We start from the raw sequence: 23,077 nt of genomic DNA, 5'->3' as shown, positions 1-23,077 counted from the left end.
AGCTTGACATTGTAATAAACCATGTCAAAAATAGGATAGCTCAATACTGTAATAAATCACAAGAACATAGGGCTGGTGCTTGTGGCCCAATCACCTACTGCCACCCCTGCTCTGTCTTTAAAACTCTGACTGTAATCTGGTTTGGGGTCCAAGTCCCTACTCTGCTATGTCGGGTATACTTGGGCCCAAAAGCTTAAGCTTGCTGAATAAACCCTCGTGTGTTTTACATCAGTGTTGGCTCCTTGGTGGTCTCTCAGACGCAAAAACTCGGGCATAACAAGTAGGAGAGAAAGTAAGCCATAAAATATTTTAAGAGAAAATGGTTCTAAACTCCAGGAAGAGCTAGTGCAAAAATCGGTTATGTCAAAGCAAATCCAGAATGCTTGGAGATAATGAGAAGGTAAAAACGTCTGAAGGGCTGTAAACTAGGTAGAGAATAATGGAAGGAGGGTAAAATTCTGTAGGGCCTCAGATGCCATTACAAAGAGCTACTAGATGATTATGTCAGAAGACGTGACATGACCAGTTTCACAGGATCACTTTAATGTTCGCTTCGATGATGAATTGTAATAATGCAAAGGTCAAAGCATCGACATTAGGAGGATTTTAGTGCAAAAATCTAGGCAAGAATCCTAGACATTCAAGCCAAGGTTGTAGAAGATATATTTTGGAAGTAAAGCCAAGATTTCTTGGAAGAACAAACAAGAGTATCAGAAAAGTGTATGATGCAAGTTGATTGTAAAGGTATGAGCATTAACAACAGGAAGTTTCGTGATGAAAGTGCAAATCAGGAATCTAAATTACAAGAGCCAGTAATTCTAGCATAAATTTGCTGAGATTTTTATGAATAAATCGTTGAAATAAGGTGTTTAAATGTATACCATTTTATTAGAATTAAAAATATTTTCACTTGTTTTTTAATTTATTGTTCTCTAATCAGCAGAGTGAACTCATTTGTTTAATAATCATGCACATGCCTTGAATTATGAACTCCATGCTCAGAGAGTTTTCAAGGTTTTCTGTTGATAGTTTTTTTTCCCCTTAATTTAGAGAAATGCTCCATGTATTACATAAGTTATTTTATGAAATGTTTGTTGCAATATTGGCTTGTTTACACACAATTTTTATGCTTTTAAAAAGGTATACATATTCAATTTTTTACACAGACAAATTTATTGAGTAGTTGCACTGATTAATTTTATATATTTTTAGGTTTTATCTATTCTTCAATCAGAAAAATTAAGCCACCTATATTGTACTATTTTTCATAATTCACAATTTATTGTTTCATAAACATGTAAATTTATAATAATATGATGAAGACTTCTATGAACATCTTTGCATTAATTTCTTCTGGCTGCTATAATAAAGTATCATGCATTTTGTGGCTTAAAACTATATAGATTTATTATTTTATGGTTTTAAGGCTGGAAGTCCATGATAGGTTTCACCACACTCCATGATAGGTTTCATCACACTCTCTCTGGAGGCTCTAGGAAAGAACCCAGTTGTTTGCCTTTTTCAGCTTCTGGTTGTTGTTCTTGTTTCTTGGCTCATGGCCACATATGGTATGACCTTTTCTCCCCTGCTTCCATGGTTACGTGGACTTCTTTCTCATTTCCCTCCAAAATTCCCTCTATAACCATTTTATAAGGACACTTGTGATTACATAGGGCACACCCTGATCATCCCAATGGTCCAACCATATCGAGACCCTTCAGTTAATCACATCCACAATGTCCTAACACTACAGAAGATCACACTCATAGGTTCCATGTTGGGAGCCATGGGACCTGATCGAGGGTATTGCCTCACTAGGTTAAGGTTTGAACTAATGCAGGACGAACCCTGCGGAGGGCGGGATCACCCTGCAGGCAACTACCAGGAAGACAGATAGCCCCGCAGATAAGCATGGTCTGTTACTCTCTTGCCTTTTCCTCTGATCCCGTATCTCTCTTAAACAAAGAGTCCCTTGCTAATCTGCTGCGAACATTTCTCAGGCTTGTGGGCCGGAGCAACCCCAAGGAGGTAAATTATTCTGTACCTAGGACTATAGAGAACTTTAAATATGTCCCACAATAGACGGTTTCCTCCCTAGGTTGATGTTTGTCCATGGCTTTCACAAGCCGAGCTGTTAAAATACACCCTGCCTCCTGCAAAGGTAACGCCTTCTCATTCCTACTGCTCTCCCATATACTTAGTGTCTTCAGATAGCTTCTGGTTTTCCATTAACTTATCTCTTGTTTTCCTACAGTTCTTTATTATCTAGATTATCCCTAAAGTTCCTCGTTTTCCATTAACCTATACCTTTTCTTCCTACAGTTCTTTATTATCTAGTTCATCCCAATAGCTTCTCGTTTTCCATTAACCTATATCTTCTTTTCCTGAAGACCCCAGAACAAGTTACAAAACAGCACATATTTGTGCTACATCCCATGGCTTTCTGAGGAACATGATTACTCAAGAAGCAAGACCCTGTCCCCCATTCCTGGCGCCAGTCTGTACCCTTATAGCTTAACTAAAATAATACGTGCTAAACAAAGAGAAATTATTTGATGAGTGCTGAGTTCTTTAATGTCCTTTGCATGAATGTGAACCCCCTGCCCCTATTAAAATGCCTTTATAAGAAACTCGATAATCCAATGGAGATGCCTGACTACTGCCCAGAACTTGCTGTGTGGCTCTGCTGTTCATCTCGCCGACACCACTCCTCCTTGAGGGACACCTGGACCTGCCAGGGCTGGGCCCCAGCAGTTCCAGGAATTAGGACCTGGATATCTTTTGGGGCCAATATTCAGCCTACTCCAATCATCTTCTTAAGGAAGGGGGGAAAAAACAAACAGGAAAGAAAGGTCAATAGATTGAAGAACTCTAGACCAATCATATCTAACTCTTTTATTCACATTTAACTTAATTAAATGATGTAAGGTAAACATATGAATTAATTATTTTCTGTCAATAACCAATTTTCCAGAAATTTGAAAAAAATAATTGCTTGTTTTCCCACTATTTTGGAATGCCATCTCTGAAACAAACAGGAATACTTGCCCAGCGTTCTTTTTATTTTTATAGCATAGTTTGGGCATGGAATTTCTTTTTAAAGATTTTATTTATTTATTTATTTGATAGATCACAAGTAGGCAAAGAGGCAGGCAGAGAAGAGGGGGAGGCAGGCTCCCTGCTGAGTAGAGAGCCCGATGCGGGGCTCGATCCCAGGACCCTAAGATCATGACCTGAGCCGAAGACAGAGGCTTTAACTCACTGAGCCACCCAGGTGCCCCTGGGCATAAAATTTTAAGTCAAAGATGTGACTAATACTTTTTCTAGGCTTGTCTTTTTTAAATTCCATAGGCTCCTGACAGTCTAGAAAACTTGCTAATTACAATGAAGAGGACATTTTGTCTTTACTTGCCTTTGCTGCTAAACTTTTATCTGTTGAAGTAATTTTCCCTTTCTGTACTGCAGTTGGAAATGTTACCCCTTCTTTGACTCTCAACTGACATGATGTCTCTTATTCCTATTGCTCGGTAGATGCCTCACCATTCTCTTCTGTGCTGCTAGAAGCATGTAAGCACTTATTTTACTTTGCTTTTTATTAGTTTAAAGTTAAAAAATGATGCTTTAGGTTAAAAAAAATGCACCTTAGCTTGCTTCGTATTTGTTTAAATTTCAAAAAAAAAAAAAAAAAATGCAGGCTTGGATTCTACTAAGTAGGAAATTATAAGAATATTGATTTTCCTTGTTATATCTTATTTTCCCCAACCATAAAATGAACCATAAAATGATGCAATTAATGATCCTTACAGGTGGTGGTATTGTAAAGAATAAATGAAATAATCCACATGAAGCATTTCACCAGGTACCTGGAAAAAGCAAGCTTTCAGTAAACACTAGCTATTCCTCTATTCTTTTCTACATTCACTTTTAACATTATTTAAATTATTTAGATTATGACCTTCATAATGCCAGGGCTCACGGAAATGATTTCCCAATTCTCAGATACCACTTACTTTCTTAACTTATATTCAATCTCACTAATACTCATATCGTTTAGCTTGTCCATCCTATAAAATAATCATACTTTAAAAAACACAAAATTTCTGCTGGTTCCTGGGTGGTTCAGTCATTAAGTGTCTGTCTTCATCTCAGGTCATGATCCCAGAGTCCTGGGACTGAGCTCCACATTGGGTGCCCTGCTCAGCAGGAAGCCTGCTTCTCCCTCTCCCACTCCCCCAGCTCGTGTTCCCTCTCTCACTGTATCCTTCTCTGTCAAATAAATAAATAAAATCTTAACACACACGCACATATACACACACGAAATTTCTCTATTCTTTTTCTATCCTTATATGGCTTTTTCATGTCATGTAACTTCCTTGTTTCGAAGCATCTCACTGTTAATACGCTTACCCAATAAATTATAACCCATAATCAGTTTTATTCATTCAGGAAAAAATATATAATTCTGCAGTCTAAATGCAGGCTAAAATTTAGTTTATCACACAAACCTTTGCCTAAACAAACACACTTTGCAATCAACTACCCTATTTATGTTCTAAAATAAATGCATTCAGAAAGTAAATTCCAAAATTGTGTTCCATCTTTAGACAAGTATTTACAAACAAGTTTTCTTGCTGAATGAAAATACCATGTTGGCTGGTTGAATTTTTACTCCCAAATAATTGTGACTTTTTTTTCCCAAAAATCATACTGAATTAATTGACTATTTTAATGCCATAGTCAAATATACTGCCAACCTTACTTCTTCATCATAAGTCCTTCAAAGTCATCCTATTTTTGTCCACAAGTACACTTTGCATATTTCTTTTTGATTAATTTTCTGGCAAAAAATATATCATTTGCAAAATTTTCTGTCATTTTTTTTTTGCTTTTGTTTTTCCAATGTAGGTTAAAAGGAAAAAAGAAAAATCCTTGTACCAATCAGTCAGCTCCAAGTATCATATAACTTCTATAACTAAAAAGTACAGATAATTTGCTTGTTTTTCCAGAGAAGTGGGCAGGGAGCCAAAGCTCACAACCAAAATTAGTTCCCAATTTAGTGTTCGATGTCATTTCACAAGGACTGGAATGAAAAATGAGACATTGGACATGTTAACTCTGAGGAAAATTATCACTTCACCTTGTATAGGGCGTCTTTACAGGATGAAATCAGAGGAGATAAATCATCTTGTCCTGTGACAGATCTGCCTGTCATCTAAGGGAAAAATGTCCCATAGTGAGGGGGCAGGCACTGTCTGCGTTTCCCTCAGGTTATGACCAGGTATATTTTATGCCTCAAAATAATCATAGAAATTTGGAAATAGAGATGATGTATGCAGGACACACTTACCAAGTCAGTTTTTCCCAATGACATTTTAAGTGTATGTATATAAATACAAATAGAAATGCATACATATTTGTGAACTGCATATATCCTTGAAATGGTTACTGAGTAAAGAAGACATTTACTGAATGCTTACCACGATCAGGCATAAGAGTGGCCTGGGATGATCAACCCAAATGAGAGCAAATGTCCAAGTAGGAGGCAGGGGGTGTTTTGTCCTCCAAATCTTCCTCGGAAAGCAGGAAATCCGCTTATATTTAAATATTACAAAGCTGGTGATATTAAAGTCCCTCATATACCTTATTTTGAAATCTAAAGTACTTTTGGGAAAAGATACATTAACTAGAAATGATATCACCCCAAAGTATTATTATTATTTTTTTTACATATAAAGGTCACCTTAGGGAAATATGAACAACAGAGGCAAAAATATTTTATCCAGATTTTGTGTTTATTCCTGTGTTATGGTATCACATCTAAGAGTTTTGGTTGCTGTTTTAAACAAGTATTTTTTAAAGTCATAAAGAAGCACTAATGGGGAATTTGAATACAATTCTTCAACACTAATAATTAGCCTAACAATGAATGGGTCTTTGTAGCTTGAGATAAATGCTTGATGGCCACAGCATCTTTTTAAAAGAGCTGTATCTCACATTTTTCAAGGAGGTCCACATCAAAGTTTCTAGATAACTCCAAAGTAGTTCTAAATGTAATAATGTAAAAGGGGTATATTTCTGCTAACAACTAAAAGAACCCCAAACTCTAGTATTATAAAGATAAGTATTATAAAGTATTATAAAGATAAAACTATGCTGTGAGGCCTCTAAAGAAAGTATTTATTTTCTTCTAAAAACCTATTCCAGTATGGTTGAAAAAAAATTCTTTGGAAATCATCTAATCATCTCATTTAATAAGCACTCTATCACCTTATATTTTTGATCACTTGATATTTGTGAAAGTATATCTTAAAATAAAATTTTCTGAATAATGTCCCCACCCAAACCTTTACATAATTCTTTAAAAATTAGACAATTTTGAATACTGAATAATATATTTATAATGAAGAAATTAAAATATCCTTCCAAGGAAAGCCAAATGTGATCATTTTATCTGTGGTTTTCTATAAGGTTTCATTAAATCTTTTCTTTAGCTCACAGTAATATTATAATGGGGCTCATTGTTCACACTTTCGTTCATATGCACGCATTGAGCACATCCTCTTACCTGAGCTGGGCACTAAGTGTACACTGTAAACAAAGTAGACAGGTCAACGAGTTTTAGCGGCCCTAGATTTTTTTCATACCGTTGATTGTTTAGGACTATTGTAACCTTAATGTTAGTGTCATATGAGTCAGACAAAGGAAAGTACACAGGACCAAATAGATTAGCAGAAAAAAGAAAGTGATAAGAGATGCTTAAAAGCTAAGACAGGCCATTAGCACAGGAAAAGAATGCTACTAGTTTCAAAGAAAATAATCTGGATTTAGTAATTATGTTAATTTCTATGCAACTGATGGAGGGACAATTTAAAAACTGCCACAGAGATTCACTTGGAGAAAATACACTAGCTGGTTCTCTGTTGTCTAAATGTACCAAAAACTGCACCTGACTGCATTCAAACATTCATTTTGTTTCTTCGTTAAATTATTCATCAAAAATTTATTGGGCACCCTCTATCTATCTATCAGGTATCCTTCTATTTCATGGGTATAGAGTGGTAAAACAAACTACAAAGAATTCCTTGTCCTTAGTGAGCTTATATTCTACTGGAAAAACAATGATAATAAATATACCATATATTTACATTATAGTCATGTACCTGCAAATCTATGTATAGGTATGTTTAGTATACATATAACATATAGATATGGATAGTATATTATCTATATCTATATTTCTATATATCTCTATGGGAACATAGAATAATAATAACAAAGAAAACTGGGATATGAAATGGCAGGAGAGAAAGAAGAGAGAAGTTTTATAAGTTATTTCTCATTCATTATTTTAAAATTAAAGCTTCTTTCCTAGCTATCTTGAACCTGATGTTTCACATGTTCCCTGTTCCTCAAACACCACAGTCTTCCCCCTCCCCCATGCTTTTTTTAAATAATTTTTTTTTTTAAGATTTTATTTATATTGGGAGAAAGAGCCCAAGAGCCAGGGGCAGGGGAAGGGTAGGAAAGGGGCAGAGAGAGAGAAAATATCAGTTGGACTCCATGCTGAGCATAGAGCCTGACAGAGGGCTCAACCTCATGACCCCGAAATCATGACCCTGAGATCATGACTCTTGAGATCATGACTTGAGCCAAAAGGAAGACTTGGGTACTTAAATGACTGAGCCATCCAGGCACACCTCTCTTATACCTTTACATCTATTGCTCTATATACTTGGATCCTATTCCCAAACTTCTTTAAATTGAAATTTAAAACCCCCTGACTTTTGCTTCAAAGCCTGGCTTAATATGATGCCCTCCATAATACATTTATTTTTTCATCTACGCTTTTCACTCAATGATGAGATCACATTATAATCTTCATGATCTCTATGATCACATTGGTTTCCTATTATGTTAATTTCCCAATTTACTCTTCAATATTAAATAAACTTTCTTTTTTTAAAACATTTTTCGTAATATGAATTGCCTAACATCATCAAGTTCTCTGGCCGATGTTTTTTCTTTCAATTAAGTCACCTCTAGTTCAATGTCAATTATTTGAAGAAGCTGGTTTTCTGTTTAAAAGGTAACACTTTTACCCCAAAATTTACTGTAGGCTAACATTATGGTTCTGAAACCTGTAACAAGGGAAAAGGACTCAGGATATAGAAGATTCCCCTTAGAATGAGAAGGGAAAACTTACTGTTTTCATTTTTTAAAACAGATCATGATTGTATATTTGTGGTAAAACTCGAATGGTACTATGGATATTGAAAAGAGGCTTTTTTGGGGGGGGCACAGAAGCACTGGTATAAAATTTACTCTCCAAAGCAAGATAATTAATATATAGCATATTGAAGCCATTTATGAGTATTAGGAGCAAAAGCAATTATTAGTAGAAGTTAGCAATTAGTAGACTTTAGGCTGCATTTGCATACATACCAGCTTGGCGGGGTGGGGGGGATTGCTGTGAATTTAAATAGCCTCTTTAGGAAATGGGATTAATGTTAATATAGAGTAAAGGTACACTTGCTTTAAGAGTGCTTTTTATACATAATGTTTAAGCAAAAATTATAGTACTTTGCATCACTCTGCGAGTAGTGTTTCCCTGGCAGTTTATCTTTTTGCCTTAGAAAACACACCATTCTAATCTAAAGTCTGTCTGTTCAGTAGACTGATCTAAAATGCAGATTCGGTCATTATACAATTTTGTTTAAAATAGATCTTTGGTTTCTCCAAATCTCAGGAAAATTAAAATTTCTATCCTTCAGTGCCTATCAGGCACTGTGACACTTTTGCACCCATCTCACCAATGCATTTCTTGTCAATGTCAGAAAAGCAGTTTTCTTTCCAGTTTACTAATGTATTTTCGGGTATTCATACTTTTGCAGAAACTATTCCCTAGGCTTGTAAGGCATATTCTCATGCATTATTAAGGTTTATCCAATTCCATATATTTTAATATCAGCTGATGTTTTTTTTTCCTTCAAGATTAGCAATCTGTCTTCCACATTAGCAGTCTGCCAAATCCAGGCTGTATAATCAAACTCAAGTATTTTGTGTAATCTTAATTTGATTTTTGTCACAAGTACAATTTTTATATTATACTTGCATATTTACTTGTCTCTCTCCAGTATTGTTACTTGATATGCCATAACCCCAGTTTGTTATTTTTGGTATATATATATATATGTGTGTGTGTGTGTGTGTGTGTGTGTGTGTGTGTGTGTGTATACACTTTTGGATTCATGATTCAGTTCCAGCCCAGAGATTTTAATTAACTCAGGCTTAAATTAAGCCTGAATCATGAATTTAAAAGAAAGATTCAAGAGAAAAAAGAAAGGAAGACCAAAGAAGTATTTGAAAATAATAACTTTGTACCCAAAGTTTGAAATCAGTCTCCTGAAGGGAATTCTGTAATCCTAATACATTGCTTTATGTTTCTGGAACATTACAAGAAAAGAGAAGAAAAAATGGAAAAAAAAAAAAAAAGGTAAGTCTTCTATATAAAAATCAACTTAATCATGCCTCAGGTGAATTAAAGATATTCAAAATATTGTTATCAACTTATTTCTCACCTTCATTAGAAACTCTGTGACCAAAGGTACTTAACATCCTTGTTGTTCTCAAATGTATCTTAATAAGACATTATAACAAAGAACAACATAATATTTGGTGAGACATAATGGGATAAATTTGTCCCATAGCTAAGGGGACTCTTAGACCCAGGTAGAAGCCTTCCACCCTGCCCCAGAAACCACATAGCTCTAGGTAGGCAAGCATTCACAGGTCTCTAGTCCTATCATCTAAATTCTCCTTTCTCTACTTCTCACCAAAAGTCACCTGTCTTCAGTCCCATTCTCCGAGAGTTCTGTCTCTGCTTTGGTTTGCAGTTTATGGAATAAACAGAAGTAAATTATACTAAAGATCTATGGGGGCTACATTCCTTATCCTACTGTGTATCATCTCCCATTTATATTTGTAAAAAAAAGAATCTCTGGCATTAGGGGAACTTAACAGGAATCAATGATACCAGAAATAACAATTTGGGAATGAGACAGGCTGTTGAGTTCTTTAAAAAAAAAAAAAAAAAAAAAAAAATTCCAAGTTCATAATCAGCTAGACTATACATATGCCCACAACTAAATGTCATTTGAATGTTCTTAATTACCTATGTTTTTAGGAAGAAAGAGATCACTTTTAAATCACGTATTTATAGTTTATAGAATTATTCAGTGTTTCACATGACTGGGTAGCATCCTTTCTTCAGGGCACCATTGCTTGGTATTCGGTTTGGCAAAAGAGGAAAGCATAGCAGGTCGAGCAACGAAGTGGTAGGCATCTTTTAGCCACCTAGAAGCTAAATTTAATTTAATTCTAATATAGCAAACAGTAAAATGTCTCAATTAACTTAGCATTGAGTAATTAAGAATATGAATATTTTTAATATAAAAAGCACCAGGATCCATTTTATAAAAGTTGTTTAAATATAATAACAATCAACATAATAATAGATTATCACACAGAAGGCATGCAGAGCATACTAATAAATGACAAAATGTAATCAGAACATAATGAGCATAATAATGTAGGCTCGAATGTTTTAAAATTAGGAACATAAATTCATTTCTTAACATATCATAAAACTAACACATCCCACAATGTTGTCATTGGTTTATCTCTTACTTTTGTTGGGGGAAAAAAAAAAATCCAGCATTGTAATACTTAATTACAGCTATTTAATAAACATTAAAACAGAAAAAAATGACTTAATTCTCTTTTGATGAAGTCACAATATTACAAAAGTACAGCATATCTCTTACAGATGGAAAATGAAAAAGAAAAAAATTGCATTAAACCCTGGAATGAAATCCATAATCCTTGGATTACAATGCATTATGTGTCAGAACTTGAGCAATAATTTGGTTTGTTGAAAATATATGAAATTAAGAGAAAACTGCCTAAGTCTACTGCACATTTTAACTGTTAGTATTTCACTATAGACTTCAAGAAAGACATTATTAGTTTGCTTGCTTGTTGATTTGTTTTTTAATGTTCTCAAAAGTACTGTAGCCAGGTCATTACCATTTCCTTTGGCATCTGGTAATCATATATTTGAGCACTAAGATCACTTTGCCACTGCCAGCTCTTATTAGCTCCTAACACTGTTGTTTTTGTTTTTGTTTTTGTTTTTTCATTCACACATGTCTCAGTTCGTGTTCTTCAATGAACTACTACAATTTAAAGCTCTAACCTAATGGCTCTCCTGTGGTACAGGCCAGCTTGCCCAAACATTAAATGGTTCTTGAAATCAGATAAATATTTGTTAAAATTATTAATCCGGAAAATAGCTTTTAGTCACTTACATTCCAATCAGTAAACTGAATTCCCTAGCGAAACACCGTATTAAGTGAAAATGTATTCCCCTTGCCTTGTCACTCACAGCCTCCCATTCTGCATTCAAAAGGCGAAAATTTCATTATCAAAAATTCTTGCCAAGTAAACAGCCTAAATTTCATATTATTTAAACTGCATATGCTGGGTAAAAATAACTGGTAGAGAGAATCTGGGCAAAGGACTCTCCGGGTTCTTGAGAAAATACTTGATTCTATTGGTCGTATCCTGTGACAGCTTTCTTTTGCTTTTTTTTTTTTTTTTTTAAGATTTATTTATTTATTCGACAGAGAGAGAACACACACAAGCAGGAACAGCTGAAGCAGAGGGACAGGGAGAAGCAGGCTCCCCGATGTGACAGTTTAAATATATGACTTGCCAACAAATTCCAACTTCTTCCTTTCTTCTCATTATTACAGATTTTTTTTAAGTAAAAGGCAGCCTGAAACATTTCCTTAGAGTACATTTCTGGCCACTACCCCTTTTTAATCCCACTATTTTATAATTAAGGACATGTAGCCCCTGCATTAACTCTTCTGGGGCTGGGCGCTGTCCTGTGTCTTTTAGAGATCAGCTACTCAGGAAAAACGACTTTTATCCCTAGAAGCCATCTGCTGAGCACCCTCTGCCAGAGTCAGGGGAGTCTCTGTGCCTCCAGCTCAGGTCCGGTGCTCATTTCTGTGGGGCTTGTGGCTGTTGAGGCCCCGAAAACCTGCTCCAGATTCCGCACGGCACGTCACTTCAGTAAGGAGCATTAGGCTCTAGACTAGAGATTTGAGCATCAGCAGGTTTGTTCACAACCATATTAATGGGGCAGAACAATTCCAGACCACAACTTCCTTTACCCAGAATTTGAAACTGTAGTAGAAACCAAAGATGAGTTTACACCTGAAGTTGTCAAAATAGAAAATGAATCAGAAATTATGGGGAGCATGAGTGAAAGCCCCCGACGGAGAATGGGATTCCATGGCAAAACATGAATCCAAAGAAGATGAATTTTCCAGAAGTTTAGAATAGCCCTTAAGCCGGAACAGTTTCTCAGATATGGCAAAGGGACCGCACCCATCTGGATCTCTGGTGAAAATATCCCTCAAGGAGAGGCTATTGCATATTTTCTGTGGTGACAAGAAAATATCTGAATTCCAGGTCATGCCTCAGCTGTTCAACTCCCTAAAGGCCGACAGGCTGGGCAAGAGTGTCAGTCGTGGTGTCCTGGTTGTGTTCACCTGTGCTGAAAGCCGTAGACTGGGGATTGGCAACACAGAGGAATTTGTTTGGAAGAAAGATACAACAAATACACCCTCAAGACAACGTGGTGATGCCTTACAAATGCTGATCACATCTTAGACCTTGAAATTCCATTTCTAGAACTTTATCCTAAGGAAATAATTATACCAGAGACAAAGGTACAAAGATATTGTTTAAGGTGAGTTTACAATGTATAAATATTAGCGAGACAAAATGTCCAGTGACAAGCAAGTAAGTAAATTTTTAAACGGACACCAAAATATTCATAGTATGTTCATATCTTCATAAAAGTGCTTATGCGTGTGTGTGTCCACAGAAATTTGGAAAGATACATGCTTAATGGGAACTAGTTAACTATGCATGGCAGGATTGAGTGAAATAATCATTTTACTGGTGTATTTGTTTCTTTCTACAATAAAAATGAGTTAATTGCCCAACTAAGACAAAAAAAAAAAAGTACATTTAGCTACAGCATTTTAGATTTCAAGTAATAGAAGAGAAAATAACTTGAGCTAGCTTAAGGAAAAGAGGGTATTTTTTGAAGTACAGAGGGATGTTTGGTATCAGGACAGAAATGCAGCTGAGCCTTAGGAAAGACGGTAAACCAAACAAGGAGAGCTATCCAAAACACAGACTATGTGAGTTTTCTTTGGTTTTTCATTTCTAAATTTTCTGAGTTGTCTGCATTCATCTTTTCTAGCACAGCTGTGTTCCCTATTAGTGCACATGATGAAAACAAAGAAGGGACGCTTGAGTGGCTCACTAGGTTAAGCATTTGTCTTCAGCTTAGGTCATGATCCCAGAGTCTTGGGACTGAGTCCCATATTGGACTCCTTGCTCAGCAGGGAGCCTACTTCTCTGCCTGCTGCTACCCTTGCTTGTGTGCTCACTCACTCTCTCTCCTTCTAAAAAAATAAATAAATAAAATCTTTTTAAAAAATAAAACAAATAATGACACAAATAAATAAATAAATAAAGCCACCCAGTTTTAGGCAAGTAAAGATTATTTTTTATCTTTCTCTCCCTTGGTATGAATCCTAAATTTCTGGGGTGGGACTGAGCATCATGAGTCAGGGGTTCCTTCATTGAACTTCCACCAATGGGGTCAATTTCACACCTACAAAACATACCTCATTGTAGATGTAAACTTATGCTTATAGAGTTGATTTACCTCTTGACCAGAAGTGGGCATGGAAAATGGGGATCCATTTTCTGGGTGTAAATTTATACTCTTAGAATGAAAGAAACTTGGAAATCAACATATTTATCAAAGAAAGACACAGAAAAAATGGGACCATCGAAAATACAGCCATGTGTAAACTGCAGATCTTACTATCAGTTAAACTCGCATTCACATACTGACTCTGCCTTTTTATAGGGGCATGGTCTTGTGAATAACATTTAATTTCTTTGAGCATCATTTCCTCCATTGTAAAATAATATTTACCTAACAAAATCGTTTTGTGGGCTACATGGCAGGATGAATATAAGTGAGTTTTGCGCATATAGTATATCAATATAGTGAATTAAAATGGCTAGTCCTGCTAATGGTTCAGGTCCCTACTCTGATGAAATCTTTTCAGAAAATCATTCCTCGATTATCTCACCCTTAACTCTCCTTTATTTTTCTCGTTGCACATTTTATTGTTTAAATTATGTCATCTCTGTCTATATTTGTTTTTTAGCTATCTCTTCCATCAGACTGTAAAGTTCACGAGAGCAGAATTGTTCTCTCCATCGCTCACTAACGTAGTCTCGCTTTCCGGAGCAATGTCTATTAGATGAAAATTTGTTTAATGATGGAAATGTATATTAAACACGAAACAGCCATTATAGTTCAGTGAAATGTTAGAGCATATAATCCAACTTTCAGATCTTTGAATATATTATGTCGTGAACAAAGAAATATTCTTCCACTAAATGCTGAAAAAAAAAAGATTCTGAAATTTTTCATGGGATTTCTTAAGGTTGTACATGTAAAAAGAATGTTTCCCAATCAAAGTGAAAAAAAATAAAGATTAGGAAAGTAAAAGAAGATTCAAAAGTATAGTTTGTGTTTCCCATTATCCCAAAGATAAAAAAGTGGAATAAAATATCTAAAAATGCTCTCTTTACTTATCAGAAGGTACTTCTGGATGGTGATGATACGCAAAAAGTTTAATATTAATAGTTTAATGAACATTCTTTTAAAAAATATTTAATTTATTTATCTGAGAGAGAGGGTGAGAGATTGAGAGAGAGAAGCAGACTCCCCACTGAGCAGAGAGCCTGAGAAGGGGCTCAACCCCAGGATCCTGAGATCATAACCTAAGCCCAAGTCAGATGTTTAACCAACTGAGCCACTCAGGTGCCCCTAGTTTACTGAACTACATGGAGCATGTACAACATGGAGCATGTGGTACTGCCTTACAGAAGAATGAAAGGTTGTTTTGTTTTAGATGAAATACTGTAGGTTTGCAATAATTTTATTTATATCAAGCTAAATCATACCATCAATGAATTTTAAGTGATTAGTTGAGCTCTTATGAATTCTTGCCTACAAGGTGATATGAAACAAAGAAGGAAGAACATTTGGCATTAAGGAAGGGGTAAGCATTTAAAAAATGAAATAAAAAAGAATATTGAAGTGGAAGTAAAAGTAGAAACCAAGACAGAGAAGTGTAAAGAACAGATGAGCACTGGCAGGTAGATAATATCATTTATAATTATGTGGAAGTCTAGTTACCCCGACCTTAAGTGTGAAAGATCCATTGCAGCATTTTCTCTAAATTTGTCTTTTGTATGATAACTCAATATCCACAAAAGCTTGATGATATTACAAAGCAGAGTCAAATACCTTACAAAGAATGAGAGAATTTGAGAGATTAGTGGAGCAAGTGTTTCTACAGAAATACAGTCATTCATGCAAAAATATTATGGCAGAGAAATTTGAAAATCAGTATTATGATATCCCATATTTCATTGCTTTCTACCTTCGTTCCTTCTTATATCTGAATCTGATAGTCAAACATCATTCTTCAGATTCAGTATGGTATTTGAAAATATGATCAACTTTTTTTGAGAAGTTAGGCTTCAACATTAAATCCATTGATTTCTAGCCATAGTATCCAAGAGAGGGAGAGAAAGTACTGGAGGAAGAGGAAGATCTGTAATCAGCCTGCAGAAGTGTATGATACAAATGAGATGAAATAAATATACTACATACAATGTACAGTAAATAGATGTAAAATATAGACATAATTTCTGAAGACACACATAATAGTATACTGTGGCTATGTAATGAAAAAGTGCAATTTATGCTAATTGTATAAGGGAAGGAAGAACAACTGCATTAGAAATAATTTATAACTTGTAAGATGCCTTGGTTTTATTTAAAAAGGTAAATTAAGATATTTATAATTATATATTATCCATACAATGTACAGTATATAATGCATATATTAGCAACAAATTGTTCTCATGGGTTTAGAATATTTTTTGTTTAATTAAAAACCATACTATCATCTAAAGAGAAGAAAACCGTGTTATTGAACCATTTATTTTTTTCAAAATTATACTCTACCCTATGTGTACAGAATAATACTGTATGCTAAGGTATGAAGACTAAAAGAGGTCATACATACAAACACTCTTAAAAATGCTTTACAAAGCAAAGAATGTGTTTTATCTTAACAAGTTAAGGTAATGCTGTGAGCTAGACATGAAAAATTTAAAGGTTGGCAGTAAGAACAAAGATATACAATGTTTGAGAAATGGTTAGTATCCCTTTTGAATATCCACATCAACATTCATCTTAAGGGTACATAAACATGAGTCGAGATTATTTCTGCTCCTCTGGCATTATTTTTCCAAAAATAATAATTAGCAAGCATTATACTATATTTCCCCTAACAACCCCTTTATTTAGGTGCCTTACAAAGACAGTATTAGAATAAAAGAAGCTTCAGGCACTTCTATTATTATAACAGATGTCTCGTGAGATGTGATGATGTGCAGGTTACAATGTTCTGATAGTGATTTCTAATGCATTACAGTAGGACATGGACCCTTGAGAATCACATGAAATTCTCTTCCATCTAGATTACATTTTCTCACTGTCCCAAAGTGCTTGATATGAACTGACACAGCCATAAATATGTTTATATAAATGGCGTGCTGTCAGAGTCAGATAGAGAAATATATAGCCCTGAGTGGAAAATAATTTCAGATACTTTTCAAGTGCTTTTTGCTGTTGTAACAGTAATTCCTGCAAATCACAGGGTAGACTATGTAAAATAACAATACTACCTACAGATTTAGTGAAATTTGTATTCTTTGAGAAACGTTGTAAATTTGTGTGCAGATAGTACCTAAGTGTATTATGTAGGATAATTTAACTTTCTGGTGGTTTATAGATCTCCGGTTCCCTACACGCTCTCTTGAAAAGAAAACCAAAGGTTCATCTCCTTCTGATAAATTATGAATGACCTGTGATCACTGCATGTATATCTATTAATGAAATAAATATATTAATAAAATTCTAAATGTATACAGAAGAAATACGTAAATTAACTGTGTTATGAGTTGAGAAAATATGTATTTCAACACCCTCATAAATTATCGACAACAGAGAAATTAAACTTAATGAATGCTTAGAACAGTGTACACACAACACAAGTTGTTGCTATTTGGTAGATTTGATAGTTGTTGGTAGTTGATAGTTGTTGATATTTGGTAGATTTAATACATGAAATTTGTAAATAGCTTCAAAATCATTACATTGCCTGCATAAAGCCTCCCATGAAATTTATTTCATATTTTAAATACAACTTTCCTTTTGTCCTTTTACTTTGTCAAAATAACTAGAGTGTTAGATATGATTGAGCCCTAAGATTGAGTTGGTTCACTAAATGTATTATTCAGGTTTTTCAAACAGTAGGATGGTAATCAGAGGATTTTGCCATGTTGCATGATTGTTCGGATTGCTGCAATATTTTAGTATCATAATCCAAATTGTAGCACTTGTGCTACACTTGTGCTACAAGTTCACAAATTTTTTATGTCACCAATTATTTATGTCATACTCCTGACCATTATGCTCATTCTATTTGTCAACAATTTTAAACTTGCCATTATTTAAAGCTTGATTAAATCGTCAATTCCTTCATAAAGTATTCTCCAAATTCTATGCTAATTTTTTTTTTTTTTTCTTTAAACTCTGTCAAATGTAAAGGCAGCAAGGACATTTTGAAAAACTTCTACCTTTCTTTATTGGATCTTTTATTTTATTTTATTTTTTATTTTTTAATTTATATTATTTTATTTATTATTCTTTTATTTCCACTTTTGCTCAACAAACCTGAGAAAGTCTGTTAAGAAACTTCACAAGTGGACTACAGGTTTTATATGAAAATTCAAAGGTCCAACAATGTTGAAGGAAATCTGGAAGAAAGAAGAATAAAATTGGATATAATCTATAAAATCATGAGCAAAGAGTTAAGAACAGTTGGCCTTTTGCCCTCAGGTCTTAAGAGATGACTCCAAACCTTCCTGACAAAATTGTCTTTACCTACCTGGAGATTTGGACTATGCCACCTAGTCTATGCTAGAAATGAGTGGTCAGCCATGTCTAATGATCAACCCCCAGGAAAAACTAGACTCCAATGTATGGGATTTCCTTGTTGGCAATATTCCGTGAGAATTGCCAGTCATCATTGTAGAGAGAAATACGAGCTCTTCACACCACTCCTGTAGCAGATAACAACCAGAAGCCTGGCATCTCTTCTGCAACTGCCCAATATGCCTTTTCTTTTTACTTATTTTAATCTGTATTCTTTCACCATAATGAACAGGAACCATGAGTATAAAAACTCTTTCTGAATACTCTGAGCCTTTTTATTGGTTTGTGACTCTGAGGATCATCTCAGAGGCCTCACAGATGTATTACAAGACTATAGTGATTGTCAATTTGGTGTGAAATACAGAAAAATAGGTCATTGGAACAGAATTTACTGTGTGGTCCAATAAGGTAGCCACCAGTTACATATGGTTGTTTAAATTTATTTTCTAATGAATGACTGGAAGTAAAATGAGACTGACGTGCTGCCTACTGCGCTAAGGAGGCACCTGACTGGAAGTAAAATGAAACATTCAGTTCCTCAGTATATACATATGTACATATCAAATGCTTCATAACATACGGTTAGTGGTTGTTGTATTGGACTACATGGATATAAAACATTTCTATCACCATAAAAACTTCACCATAATAAGAGTGAAGTTTCCAATAAAAGATCCGGTTAGATAGATAACTCTTTCAGACAAATTATATATTAGAATTTGAAGGTAAAGTTATAAAACCTCTAGAAAATTACATATGAAACTACCTTCATGTTCCTTACACAGAGAACAATTTCTTAAAACAAGGCAAAAATACTAAATATTAATGGAAGTTATTGGGCTACATTAAATACAAATCAGTTGTTCAAATAACATCATTAATAATGTAAAAAGGAAGGTCAGAGAGTGGGAGAAGAAACTTGTAATGGATATCATTAACAAAGGGCTTGTATCAAGAATATAAAAAAGTAAATTTATAAAAAAAAAAAAAAAAGACAAACAGTCCCATAAAAAAATGGATGAGGCTTTTTCAGGCATTTCACAAAAGTTAATATCCAAACAGCCAATTCATACACAAAAATGCACTACACTTCAGTAGTTATCAAGTCAATGCTCTATTAAATATACAGTGAAATACTACTGTATACCACTAGAAAAGTTAAACTAAGAAAAATCGAGACTATCAACAAGTGTTGGTGAGGAAGTGAAATCATGAAAATTCTCACACTGTGCAGGAGAGATTGTAAATTTTTAAAATTACATTTAGAAACTCTCTGACACAAATTTCCATGTTAAACAAGTACATAACCCATGACCTAGCCATTCCTCATTTGGAAATGTATATAGCTGACACTCTCATGTGCATCAAAGAAATGTATGAGGATAGTAATTTCAACATTATCACTAATAGCTATGAAGCTAAAATCAATCCAAACACCCACCAACAGTAAATTAAATAAACTGTGGTAAGTGTGATAATAAGTATACATGACTACTGCTACAGACAACAATGTAGATGAATATGAATACTACCATAGTAAAAACTTAATATAGAGGTGATATGCAAAAGAATGTATTATAGAATTTGCATACAAAGTTCAATAAAAAGGAAAATTAATTTATGCTGTTAGAAGCCAGGATGGTGGCTTTCTTTGAGTGAGAGGAGAGTATATATTTTGGGAGGATGACACCAAGGTTCTCTGCATTGCTGGTACTGTAATATTTCTTGATATGGGTGGTTACAAAATATGTTTACATTGTGATAATTCATCAAGTGGTACATAGAATTGAATGTATTATTGTAATGGTAATATAATTTAATAAAATGATTCTAAAATCTTATAAGTAAGATAGAGCAGAACACCTGTTTAATAATAATTGCATACATTCTGGAGAGATGCTAGTCCAGTTTTAACATGCTAAAACATAAGGGGAAAACAAAATGATTCTGGATATTTTAGTAAATAAAACTAGTAAAATCACTAGTAATAACTAATTTTTTTTAAGAGGGGGGAAGGGACAGGGAAAGAGGGAGAGAGAGAATCTTAAGTAGACACTGCTACAAGGAGCTAGATCTCATAACCCTGAGATCATGACCTGAGCTGAAATCCAGATTCAGATGCCCAACTGACTGAGCCGCTCAGGTGCCCCTTAACTATTTACTTATTTTTTTTTTAAGATTTTATGTATTTATTTGACAGAGAGAAATCACAAGTAGATGGAGAGGCAGAGAGAGAGAGGGAAGTAGGCTCCCTGCTGAGCAGAGAGCCCAATGTGGGACTCGATCCCAGGATCCTAAGATCATGACCTGAGCCGAAGGCAGCGCCACTGAGTGGCAGTGCCACTGAGCCACCCAGGCACCCCACTATTTACTTATTTAAGACAGCTTAATAAATTGCTCAAATTAAATTTATGCTGCTTATGTAATTTATTGATTCATTAATTCAACCAGTTGTTTGCTGAACAACTACTAAATGCTAATTATTGAACTATACACTAGCTGCAATCATGAATTAGACTGACACTTGCATATTTTTTTATTTTTTATTTTTTATTTTTATTTTTATTTTTTTGACACTTTGCATATTTTAGTGGATTTAAAAATATAGAGGAGATAAAGAAAATGTAATTCCTTTGAGTCCTTAATAAAGATTTTTATAATTCCCCTATGTGTTTATTAACCACTTACCATTCTTTTAAATAAGAAAGACATTCATGAGTGATCATTTGAAGCTAGAAAAATATTTTAAACTTCGCTATTTCAGAAGTGTCAACTTCAGTTTGAGCAGTGCAGTATTTTGTTGCATAATGAAAACAGTGCATAGCCTAAAATATAAGATGGGCATGTTCTCACTGTGTAAGTCAAAGGAGTGAACAAAACATTCCATGACCCTCACCATCTTGGAATTTACAAACTAGTAGTTTATACACACGTGACAAGAAATAATAAACATAAAATTTCAAGAGTGGTAGTAAGTGTTATGGAACATAAGTCTGTTGTGAAAGCATATAACAAGAATGTGTACTAATATTAATACCCATGCTGACATTGACTGTTAAAAGATTAAACTTGCCTGAATTTCTCAATGTTCTTGTGAAAAGCCCTCACTTTCCAAGAAGCTTTTCACATACCCTGAAATGTGTAGGTATTTGTCTAGTTAATTGTTCTAATTAAAAATGTAGTAAAATGTCTCTTTCTTTCTAGAGAGGCCAGAAGCTATTGCCCTGAACTAGTTCCATAAGTAAGTACCTGGGGAGACTGGAGCTTTATTTTCCTACGTATTTACATATTAATGAGTAATGAGCCTAGAGACTTGGAGAAAACTCCACATATTAAAAGCTGAGACAAAGAGAACCATCAGACACCTCCCGAGATTGTGTTCTCATCTCCAGTGGCTGGAGGAGAGGGAAAACCTTTTCAGTAAGGAGAACGGCTACCTTCTTCAACCTTGTAAGTAGAGGAAAATAAGTTTTCCTCGCGCTTCACTATGAGATCTTTGGTTACTCGCATGAGAAAATTCCCATCACTGGTTCACAAAACTTCACCTCAGAAGTAAAAACTAGGGTAATGGGGGGGTACACACTTATTATTTGCTGTGAAGTAATAATAAATCTGTCCAATCTAGTGCAACTTGTGTGTGCATTCAAGATACCATAATAACAATGAATATTTAAAACCCAGGGGGCACCCGGGTGGCTCAGTGGGTTAATCCTCTGCCTTCAGCTCAGGTTATGATCTCAGGGTCCTGGGATGGAGCCTCGAATTGGGCTCTCTGCTCAGCAGGGAACCTGCTTCCCCACCACACCCTCTCTGCCTGCCTCTCTGCCTACTTGTGATCTCTGTCTGCCAAATAAATAAATAAAATCTTTAAAAAAAAAAAAAAAAAAGAAATACCAATCTTTTAAATTTTTATGACTGGCAGTGTATTTTCCAGATAAAATTTATATCATTACTTTTAACGGATCTTTCCTCAACCAGGTGGTAGCTATTATAAACAATTTCAAGTTTTCGTCTTTTATTCTTCACTCTGCAATTTACTCCCTCTTGTGTAAAGAGATAAATTAAGTTTTCACAGCCTCAGTTTGTTCATTTATAAATTGAGGAGGTAAAAATTGAAAGGTATCTTCTATGTCTTGATCAATTCTGGCCAAAGCTTAGGAAAGAATAAATGTACATTTAATTAAAAAAAAAAGATTTTATTTATTTATTTGAGAGAGAGAGAAGGCGAGAGAGAGAGAAGGAGAGAGAGCACAAGAAGGGGAAAGTCAGAGGGAGAAGCAGACTCCGTGCCAAGCAGGGAGCCATATGTGGGACTCCATCTTGGGACTCCAGGATCATGACCTGAGCTGACGGCAGTCACTTAACTAACCGAGCCAGCCAGGCGCCCTACATTTAATTTTTTGAACTCACATTCTTTAGGAAAAAATTGTCTAAATTATGTATGTATAATATATACACATAATCTGAAAAATAAAATAGTGTGCTCTCCTTCTGACCAATTTGCTTTTAATATTGTATAGATGTATTTCAATTAGCTTATAATCCACATTCTTTACCATAACCTTCCTACTTTTGTAGACTGTGAGAATTTTTTTAAACTGACACTTATTAGATGAACCACAAGAAACCAAAAAATTAAAAAAAAAAAATCCTGAACTTTCTGGGATATTCCTGTTTTAATGACATCTCAGTTCATATGCTTACTCCAAATTTAAAAATGTAAAATACCTAGTATTCATATTAGTATTATTTATGACCTTGTTTTTGTTTTAGCTTCCTATTCTTGTCTTAAGGCTGTGAGATTTCAGAATATTACATTACTTAGATGTTAATGAC

The 23,077-nt window shown here is 34.6% G+C and overlaps 1 pseudogene; it reads left to right on the top strand.

Annotated features, from left to right (window-relative positions):
* The first annotated feature begins 1,693 nt into the window (after window positions 1-1,693).
* Window positions 1,694-12,741, top strand: LOC101693924 (annotated as a pseudogene).
* Window positions 12,742-23,077: the final 10,336 nt, after the last annotated feature.

Source organism: Mustela putorius, unplaced genomic scaffold (assembly GCF_011764305.1).
Source record: "Mustela putorius furo isolate JIRA1106 unplaced genomic scaffold, ASM1176430v1.1 tig00000508_pilon_pilon_pilon, whole genome shotgun sequence".
In the NCBI taxonomy this organism is placed as follows: domain Eukaryota; kingdom Metazoa; phylum Chordata; class Mammalia; order Carnivora; family Mustelidae; genus Mustela; species Mustela putorius.
This window is presented reverse-complemented; position numbering and strand designations above follow the sequence as displayed.